Source organism: Canis lupus, chromosome 2 (genome assembly GCF_003254725.2).
Source record: "Canis lupus dingo isolate Sandy chromosome 2, ASM325472v2, whole genome shotgun sequence".
In the NCBI taxonomy this organism is placed as follows: Eukaryota; Metazoa; Chordata; class Mammalia; order Carnivora; family Canidae; genus Canis; species Canis lupus.
In genome coordinates this window covers 30971428-30982345 of record NC_064244.1, presented here as the reverse complement: position 1 = coordinate 30982345, position 10918 = coordinate 30971428, and the positions used below count along the sequence as shown (strand labels likewise).

Genomic DNA, 10918 nt, shown 5'->3' with positions numbered 1-10918 from the left:
GCACACACGCAAGCATCCCTCCTTCTCTACTGCAGACTCCTCCACCCTCCCCTCCTGGGGCAGCAGCAAAGACAAGGCGTCTCCATCCCTTTGGGTTCTGCCCCTTCACATCTAATCTGATAAATGAATCGAGGCTCCCATTACTAGTAAATGGATTCTTTCCTCCTGAATAATGTTTGCATCTTGATCTCCATCCACTATATACGTGGTGGTGGCACTAATGGAGTTTTAGGCAGTCTGCTTGGAAAGGCATTTGGGCATAAATGAAAACATGGGAGCCTTGCTTCTGAAGTCACCCAAGTCGGTCCAAACTGGAACAAAATCTCAATCGATCTTGGGAAGTGTGGACTTACAGGAAATGATATTTAATCTCTAATGCAACCAAAGAGCTTTCACTGAAAATTCTTCGCTCCGTTCCACCCAGGCTGAAAATCAGGAGCCGATATTAGCAATTTAGAAAGAGAAAAAAAATAGAACTTTGAGGAGTTTCTGGTGTGGCAGCGGTGGTGGTTGTTCTGCAAGTGGAAAGAGCTATCGTAAGACATAAATTCTTCACCGAGGCCGCCATGCTCTTCATGCTTTGACCTGTGATGTTTAATCACAGGAAGAAAAGGAATCTGAAGTCTTTCACACCACCTTCTTCTTGGAAATTCTGATCCAATTAGAACATATCTGGTTAAGAGAAGAAAACAGTAGGCAGAGCTGGTGGTTTGTCCACATTCACCAGTGTGGACACCTGCACCATCAATCCAAATAGCTAAGCAAGGGCACCTGGGGGGGGGGCACAGGTCATGACCCAGGGTCCTGGGATGGAGCCCCAGTCAGGCTCCCTGCTCGGCAGAGAGTCTGCTTCTCCCTCTGACTCTCTTTCTCCCTCCCCCTGCTTTCTCTCTCTCTGAGATAAATAAATAATATCTTTTAAAAACAAATAGGTAAGCAGAGTTTATCCCAAAACTAGGCTGACCACAATGATGTCCCTGCCTTCCTCCTCAGTGAATATGGTTCATTCATGTGCTTACATTGTTTGGTGAGACACCATCAGATCACCCTGCTTGATACAAATAAATTCCATCTGTTCCTTTTAGTGGAAAAACCCTAGTTTTTCAGAAAATGAGCTATTTTGTGTAAAAGAACGTGCCATCTACCAACCCCCATGAGTTTTTATTCTCTGACCTTCTGTTTCCTGTGTTCATATTTTGTGGCCTGTATTTTGTCCCCCCTGGGCAGGAGCGTCGGACCTGTGGGTCACTCTCTCCTCATCACGGACTCACATCGGCTGAAAATCGGCTAAAAACTTGAGACATATTTGGCAGGAGAGACCAGGTCGAATTTAGGAGGATTTTAGGCCAAATACGGAAGAGAGGTTATCCCCCACAGGGAAGCGAGCGCGTGGGCACGGAGAGGGGCGGCGAGAGCAGCAGACGGGCAGGTTGGCAGGAGAATCGACGGGTCTCTGCTGCGTTTTGCGCAGTGACATGGGCATCTAATCCTTGCTCTCCTCGTGATCAATGCCATCTGCTACAGCAGAATCAATGTGGACACACCCTCATCAGTGGTTACGGCGGCTGAAATGACCTAATCAATCGAACGACAGGATGTGGCCATTGCCTCTTTCTCTTTTAATATCTGCGTCGCACTTGAGCCTATTTCAGATCTGTTGCAAATATCCCATAATTTCCACGGGCACATCGTACGGGGTGCTAGAGTGAGAAGGAAGGAGGGAGGGAAGGAAGGAAGGAAGGAAGGAAGGAAGGAAGGAAGGAAGGAAGGAAGGAAGGAAGGAAGGAAGAGGGAGGGAAGAAGGAGGGAAGGAAGGAGGGAGGGAGGGAGAGAGGGAGAGAGGGAGGGAGAGGGAAGGTATTTAGTTCTGGCCACATTCAGGTGAGTTATTTCCAAAACAATGATGGCCCGGCCCTACAGGAGCTCCTGGAGAGTGGACAGCAGAGGTGCCCAGAGGGGCACGTCCGATGGCCACCCACGGGGGAGAGGGGGAGCTGTTGGCCACCAGCTCTGGCCGCGGTCCCTGGGCGCCCCTCGGCCCCGCAGAGCAAGGAGGGGAGTGGAAGCCAGGGTGGCCGGGTGGCGGAGGCCGGAGGGTTAGGGATCCACACCGATGTGAGCAGGTGTTTCTACGGTGATGGAACAAGTGGGGACTCAGGACCTGGGGACCCATGCAGACAGCAGGGGGAGAAGAGATGATGCGGGGACGCACATCCCAGTCCCTGTAGCTGGAAAACACGGACCTCTACGTCATGGTAACCCTCACATTCTCTGAGGAGAGACTTAAATGAAGCCACACTGAGCTATTCCCTTGAACCTTTTAATTTACGCTTCTAATGAAGAGGGACAAGGATGACTCTTCACCTCAGACAGTGGCTTGCAAACCACAGGCCTCGGGTGTTATTGATCCCACGAAAGCCCCACTGGGCCCCGCCCGCAGATCAACTTTATTGTCGAGTTTGGGCACAGTCATTCCTATGTCCTGATTTATTATTATTATTATTTTTGGTATTCCTAGCACTAAAAAAATTGCCTTTGCCAGTAAGATTTTACTTGTCTTTTCGACGTTGCCCCTGGGAGGGACGTGCTAGGCAGGACAGAAAATTCAAGCAACACATTGATGAAGCTTTTCATCCAAACAGATTCAGGACAAATAGTCTGAATTTCTAAATGTCCTTGTAACAATCCTATTGGAGATCAAAACACAGTTGAACAGGTTATTTGGAGGGCCACTTAAACCAGTCACTCCGACAAATTAATTTTTAAATATCTCTACGACATGTCGTCTGTGTGGAAAGGAAAGCATACTAACATGTTTCAAATTATTTTTACAACATCCAGGCAGCCATGAAAATTTTGGAAAGACCAACACACATTTGTAAATCATCTCCAGTGTGTGCAGGATCCAGATTCCTTCCATTATATGGATTTTTCAAGGCACATTTTGATTCTCTCCAATTTCCTCCACAGCCTAGAATTTTTTAAGGAGGTGGGATACCTTTTTAATTGTAGAAAAACTTACCCTTCCGTTTTTCTCCTATATTCGTAACACACACGAGCAGCAGAAGAAATGCCACAAATTATCAAAATGGGAAATAGGACATTTTTCATTTTCTCTGATCCCTGTCCTGAACCCAGTGCCCTTCCTCAGGAGCTAACTGGGACTGTGACCAGCATGTTGGTGGAGCACGCACAGTGGTCCCCGTGGAGCTGATGACCAGCAGGCCAGCTGCGAGCCACAGCCCCCTCTCAAGCTGCCCACCGACCAGGGAGCGGGGCCAGCTTTTCAGAAGAGTCGGTGTCCACCTGCGTGTCCTACACAAGGCATCTCATGCCTCTGCAGCAGTTGCACACTTAACTCACGAAGCATTCAGGTGAACATTCATTTCTCCCCCCTCCAAGTTTGTATTTTGCACTGTTATCTCCCCATTACCCATGACAGTAACTGAGTCCCAAGTGGGAAGGTGGCCGATATTCGCTGAAGTGGTAACACTGTGGACTGAATTCTGTGTCCTCCCCAAAATTCAACCATTGAATCCTAATCCCCTCTACAAGGTCTTAGGAGGTGGGGTCTGTGGGGGTGATGAGACCATGGGGCTCCATGGTGGAGCCCCCAGAGTGGGATTAGGGAGCCCCCTCGCCCCTTCCCCACCTGAGGACACAGGAGAAGATGCCATCTGTGAACCAGGAAGCGGGGTCCCATCAGGTGGCAGATCTGCAGGTGCTTTAATCCTGGACACCCAGCCTCCAGGTGTTTATAACTGTCTGTGGTTTATAAGCCATAAACTAGAAATTCCACTTCTAGATATCTTTCTTCAAAAAAAAAAAAAAAAGCAAGAGATCTATAAGAAGTGAATTATGAGATTTTTGTTATAGACACTGAAAACAACCTTATAAAATTACTTGTAAAAACTGTTCAACAATAGGAAAATTGGTTGCATGGATGAGAGTGTCTCCGTGCACTGAAATATATATAATGTCCAAAAGGATATTTTATAATCCTAATTAATGATGTGAGAAACTCTCATTAAATATCTTACATCAAAATAGCAGTTTACAAATCAGAGATAATGACTTGAAGCTCTTTCTTGGCTTCTTCTCCAGATATAATGCACATTTTAAAGACATATCTTGGTTCCTACCTTATCTGTGGATGCTGTGGGCAGGAATTAATATTGTTATTTTTTATAATTGTATTTAGGATGAGAGGAACTGCTTGAAAATATTAGAATAACCGTTCCACACCCTGGGTCAGTACACTTGGGGTAAGTAGTGAACTCGAGTTTCCCCCCCACCACCGTGAGGGCATGGAAAGGAGAGGATACACCCTTCTGCTCCCCAGAATTCTCATATTCCAGGCTGACCTTTTGTTCAGCTTCCTTATCTCTATACACTGTCCCTAGGAGATTATCTATGGCCATGACACCAGTTCTGTGCGTAGATGGGTGCTCTTTGGTGAGTGCCAGGGGGCTTCAACCTAAAAATCCAGCTCCTTACAAAGACTTTCTATGATCTACTACCTGTGTGTTATCACCGCACACACACGTGCACTCGCACATGTATGCACACACGCACCCACACACGTGCACTCCGAATGCTCCAGCAGCATCAATATGCTTTCAGTCCTCTTGGGGAGACAATTTCATTCTGCAGGCTGGAATATAAATCCAAGGAGACATACACAAAAATGCTCATAAGCATTGTTCAAAATAGACAAAAAACTGGAAGAAACAATACATATCCATTAATAGTAGAATGAGAAAATAAATTATGGTATAAGTATGCAACATAATAATGAAAATACATGAACTGCAACCACATGCATGAATATGATGTATCTCCAAGGCAAAAAGGCAAGTCACAGAATATACATAGTATGTTCTATTTCCATAAAGTTCAAAGCCAGGCAGTCTATGGCTTGGCGGGGGGTGTGAACATGAATGTGAGTACACCCACACGCATGTGAACATGAAGAAATCAAGAGAATAATTAACACCAATGTCAGGAGAGTTGTCACTTAACGGGCAGCAAGGCGGCGGGGAGGGGGGCTCGGGCTAGCACAGCAGGACCTTTCAGAAACGAGCAGTGTGTCAGCCCTCATGCTGATGAATGATGCTGGAGTGTGTACTTAACAATGTTCTTTCACACATTCTCCTGTAGTCACCACAGATTAAACTGTTTTTAAACTGGTTTTAACCACTTTTTAATGCTCCCTCCACCAAAACAAAAAATAAATGCTGGAGGAAGCAGAGAAGTATTTCAGAGAAAGGACGTAGCCAGGTGGAATGTCCTGACAGAGGATGACGTGTCCCAGACCAAGACCTACAAGGGCCAGCGGGAAGTTGTGGCCCAAAGACATGGGGACTCCACCCCCAGTGAGAGCTGTGAACTCAAGAAATGTTCTAAAATTAGAAACATCACTTTTTTTTATGAGCACACTAAGAAAGATAGATATTTCAAAAAACATGCCCAGATTTGTGGCATGAAAGAACAAGTGGAGGAAGAAATCATATAAAACAAACCTGGTTCAAAGATCAGGTGGAGAACAGAGTGGGGATCCGAAGTGAGGCTTTGGACAAGTTCATTTTAATACACCCAGAGAGCCCAGCCCAGGCAGGCACTGGATACATGGGTTTGGGCTGAAAAAAGGATTCGGACTGACATAAATCAGTTTGGAAGGGCTGGTGAGTAGATACCTTTAATATATTTTTAACATATTTAATATTTTAATATTACAGCAATTTACTAAATCATCAAAGGTAAATGTGTAAAGGTGACATACAAAAGCACTTGGAAATGAGCCTGGAGGATCTCCAACATTTATAGGTGGGAAGGAGAAGAATTTTGGATGAAAAGGAGGACCGTGGGCTAGATACTGTTCTACGTTAATAAAGTTTTTAAAGTTACTTAATAAAATTTTTTAAAAAGATGATTTCATTGGAGAGAAAAAGCATCTGACAAGATCCAATACCCATTCATAATGAAACTACTCAACAAACTAGGAATACAAAGAAACTCCCTCCACCAGAAATAGGCTACCTACAAAAATCCCACAGCCAACATCATGCTTCATAGTAAGAGGGTGAATATTTTCCCCTTAAGATGAGCAACAAGACAAGAACGTACAGTGACATCACTTCTATTTAACGTGGTATTAGGGGCTTAGACAGGGTGGAAACAAAAGAGAAGTCACCAAGATTGGAAAGGAAGTAAAACTATCTCCATTGGCAGATGACATGATTTTCTCTGTCAACATCTATGGAATCCACACACAAAAAAGACCATTAGAGCTAATAAGTGAGTTCCTTAAGGGTGCAGGATTCAAGTTTGATACAAAAAAAAATCAGTTATCTTAATGTAGACACTAGCAATGGACAATATGAAAATGAAGTTAAGGAAACATTATATTATTTACAATAGCACCACAAGGAATCAAATATTTCAGAATAGATTTATCCAAAGAAGTACAAGACTTACACACTGAAACCCATACAAATGCTTTCCATAAAGCATTGTTGTAAGAAATTAAAGACACAAATAAATAGAAAAACAGAGCATGTTCATGAATTGGAAGAGTTACTGAGATGGTGCTATATGTTGGCTAATTGAATTTAAATTAAAAAAAAAAAGAAAATAATACGTCTTAAATTGGTCTACAGACTCAGTGTGATACCTCCCAAAATTTCAGCTGCCTGTTTTTGCAGAAATGGACAAGCTGATCCTAAAAGTATTATGATATTGCAAGGGAGATGAAATAGCCAAAACAATCTAGGAAAAGAACGAAGGTGGAAGACTCATACTTTCCAATTCAAAAGTTACTACAAAGAGAAAACAGTAGTCTTTTTTGTGGTGCTAAAACAACTGGATATCCACATGCCAAAGAATTAACTTGGCTCCCTGCCTTTCACCATACACAAAAAATAGAATCAAAATGAATAATAGACTTAAATGTAAATGCTCAAAGTATAAAACTCCTAGAGGAAACCTTCATCTCTGTGACCTCAAATCAAACAAGGGTCTGACTCTTTTAGATATAACTCCAAAACTCTGCTGGAGTTTTAGATATAACTCCAAAGACACTGCAGAAGAAAATAGACATAAATCAGAATTTATTAATATAAAATGGTTGCTCTCCCAAGAAAAACAACAACAAAGTGAAAGTACAAACCGGGAGATAGGATAAAATGTTAAAATCATCTATCTGAAATGACTTTTCCAGAATATGTAAAGAGCTCTTACAATTCAATAATAAAAAGACAAGCCAGTTAAAAAAATGGAAAAAAATATTTCAATAGACATTTCCCCCAAAAGAAGATATACAAATGTTCAGTACACATGAGAAGATGATCGCCGTCATTAGGAGAATGCAAACAAAAGCTACAGTGAATTCCCAGTTCACCCTTGCTGGAACGGCAGACAATCACAGTGCCGGTGAAGATATGGAGAAATTAGAATCCTCATACATCGCTGGTGGGATCATAAAATGGTGTAAGCATTTTGGGAAATGGTTTGGCCTTTCCTCAGGAAGTTACACATCATTACTCTATGACCCAGCAACTGCAGTGCTGATCGTGTGACCATAAGACCTGAAAAGATAGGTCCATATGAAAACTCTAAGTGACCCTTCATAGCAGCGCTATTGATAATAGCCAAAAAGCAGGAAGCTCTAACATCCATCCACCGATGCATGGATGATCAAAATGCAGTGAGCATACGTCGTGGAGTACTCTTCAGCCACAGAAAGAAATAAAGTGCTGAGACATATTGCAGCACAGATGAACCTGAGAGACACCGAGGCACAGAGGCTGCATGTGGCATAATCGTACTTGGGTGGGGTCCCCAGACAGGCAAAGCCAGGAGGCACCAGAGGCAGAGGGGAGGCAGTTGGGGAGTGATGGCCAATGGGCACCACGTTCTCTGTCCTATGAGCACGCTGAGAACCGCAGATCTGTGCATTTTTAAATGTTAGGGAGATGTGTTCTATCTTCGTGTGAAAATAGCAAGTGTGCAAAGGCATGACCCCCACTCCAGAGTCTTGTCCGGAAGGTTCCTTGTGAGTCATCCAAATCATTTCCTACCCTCTTCAGCTGAACTATCCAACCTCATCCCCCCCCCCCCCATCCAATACAAAAACTCTGTTCAAGGTCACCTTCGCTTCTAACATGATTTCTCAGCCCTCATCATGGTGACTCTATTCTAACTACATCGAGACCCCCTTACTCTTAGTGAGGCTGCATGAAGAAATCAGGGCAGGGTCATCACTATGTGACCCCATGAGTGCTTTCCTGACCCACTGGGATCCTCTCTGGAGAGAGCGTGGACCCCTCTCCAGGGAATCCTTCCCCGGCAGCCACGTCAGACCCAAGACTGACCCTCTGGTTGGTGAGAGGATGAGGAAGCTTCCCTGGACTCAGATGCTTCCCTGTCTGCACCCTCTCACCCAATAAACCCAATTTTATTTCACAAGTAACTCTGGGTGTGCTGGTTTCTTCATTCACATATGACGAAAGATGCATGTTCAAACATAATGATCAGACACTCAACGGAAGTTCCAACCACCCAGAGTGTGCAGACATCCCAAACCCCAGAGCACTCAGCTGAGGCCAGGGAAGAGCTGGACCAGCTCTAATATAAAGGCCATGCCAGACACTCCTTAACAAGTGAGAGCAAAGGAAACCAAAATAGAAACCAGCCTCTAAAGAATCAAGGACCCATTCATGGATGAACTATTGTCAAAACAAAACTCTCTTGATGAAAGCACAGAAATCCAGTGTCTCAACAATGCGGCTCCCCAGGGCCCATTAAAAATATAAGGAGAATAAAGGTGCACACTTCACAAAGAGTGAGATTTCAACGGCGAATATGTGTATGCAGATGCTCGGTATTCCTCGTCGTCAGAGAGGTGAACGTTGAAGGAGCCCTGAGATGCCACCACACAGCACAGAATGGCTACAATTAAATAGTTCGGCCACCTCAAACACCGACAAGGGGCTGAAACAACACAGTGTCACAGTTGCTGGCAGGGTGTGAAATGCTGCTCTGCCAACGGGCTGGCAGTTTCTTACAAACTTACACATGCACGCACCCAATCGAGGGGGAGTTCCCCACATGGTATGTACCTGGGAGAAGCAAAAAACGCATATCCCTAAAAAGACCCAGGGAAGAATGTTCGTGGCAGCTTTATTCCGAACGACAAAGAATCAGAGAGGGCGCAAGTATCCATCAATAGTGGCATATTATACAATTGAACGCTACTCCACGGTGTTTTCAAAGGAACAAAGTACTTCACTCAGTAGCCCTGGAGAACCTCAAAACCATGCTGAACCACTAGTGAGATACAGAACAGTCCATATTTCCGTGAGCTCCAGGAGGAGCCAAATGAGAGTTAACGAGAGTATAGGGTCTGCAGGTGGAGGACAGGTGGTGGGCTGTACAGGGGCCCCAGGAAAGGTTTGGCCCACTGGAAATATTCCACCTTTCAACAAAGGATTTGAGAGTCTGGATTTGTTTCAGCTAACTGAGCTGCAACGCTTAAGATGTTTGCATTTCTCTGTATATAAATTGCGTAATAAACAAAAAAGAGTATTTTTAAAGTATTTATTCAATCTAAACGAGGACAGAAAAGGAGAAAAGAAAAACAAAGAAGCACAGAAAAGTCAGGAACAGACAAACACATGACCGTCTGGGCACGTGCAGAGCTTCACACACCGCGAGGGTGTCCAAGAACACATTTTGCATTCTCTCACCATGGCGCAATTAATTTAGGAACAAATCACAAAACATCTTGAACAAAAACATTTCAAGATTTTAAAATATTTTACAAATATTTTACTTCTCAAAGAGGAAATCATAATGTCAATGAGAAATGCTTGGGACTGGACTATAATTTTGAAAATGTCAAAAATTGTAGCATGCTGCCGAGGCACTGCTTAGGGGTAATTTAGCCTTAAATGCTCACATAGAAAGGAAGAAAGGCAGGAAATTGATGAGTTAAGGATTCAGCTTCAGGAGATACCCAAAGAACAGGAGAATAAACCCAGAGAAAACAGAGAATGGGAAATAACAAAGAAAAGGGCAGAAATCAATAAATAGATGGCAATACAAGGACACAATAGGAAGCTCATAAATGGATAGAAAATTGTTTGAAGTATATATTCCAAACTATTAACAGAAGTTGCCTGTCTTTGGAGGGCAGAGTGAAACAGGTCAGAGTGTGGCAGGGGTGGGGGATAGAAAAAGGAGAATTTGTATTTTATGTTATAGATCTAATTTGATGTAGTTTGCATCATATGGTCACATGAATAAAACTTTCTTTTGCAGAGTAAGAACATATATTACTTATTTTAATGTTAAAAATAAATAGGAGGGGCTCCCGGGTGGCTCCGCCCATTGAGTGTCTGACACTTGATCTTAGCTCAGGTCTTGACCTCAGATCATGAGTTCAAGCCCCATGTGGAGCACACTTTAAAAAAATATTATATATATATATATATATATGAAAAGAATAATGCATTACCTATGTTCTCTCCCAAATTAAGGAAGATGGGAAGAGAGAAGAGAGAGGGACAGATGTTAAGGATGCACATTTATGCCTACAGGTGGACTTTTTTAAAGCTTTATTTATTTATTCATAGAAACACAGAGAGAGAGAGAGAGAGAGAGAGAGACACAGGCAGAGGGAGAAGCAGGCTCCATGCAGGGATCCCAATGTAGGACTCTGATCCCGGGTCCCCGGGGTCATGCCTGAGGCCGAAGGCAGATGCTCAACCACTGAGCCACCCGGGCTGCCCTACAGGTGGATTTTTTTTGAAAAAACCCTTAGCCTCTGGCAGAAAGCAAATGCAAGCAAGTCGAGTCACAATCAAGTACTAAGAGTATTTGCCTGAATTCATGCTACTTGCCATTTCAAATCACGTTT

General features: G+C 43.6%; 1 long non-coding RNA gene across 1 annotated transcript; it reads left to right on the top strand.

Annotated features, from left to right (window-relative positions):
• The first annotated feature begins 3152 nt into the window (after window positions 1-3152).
• LOC112658943 (uncharacterized) lies at window positions 3153-5864 on the top strand. Its single transcript, XR_003136049.2, has 3 exons — window positions 3153-3374; window positions 4202-4265; window positions 5739-5864. It is a non-coding gene; the product is annotated as an uncharacterized LOC112658943 (long non-coding RNA).
• The last annotated feature ends 5054 nt before the right edge of the window (window positions 5865-10918 follow it).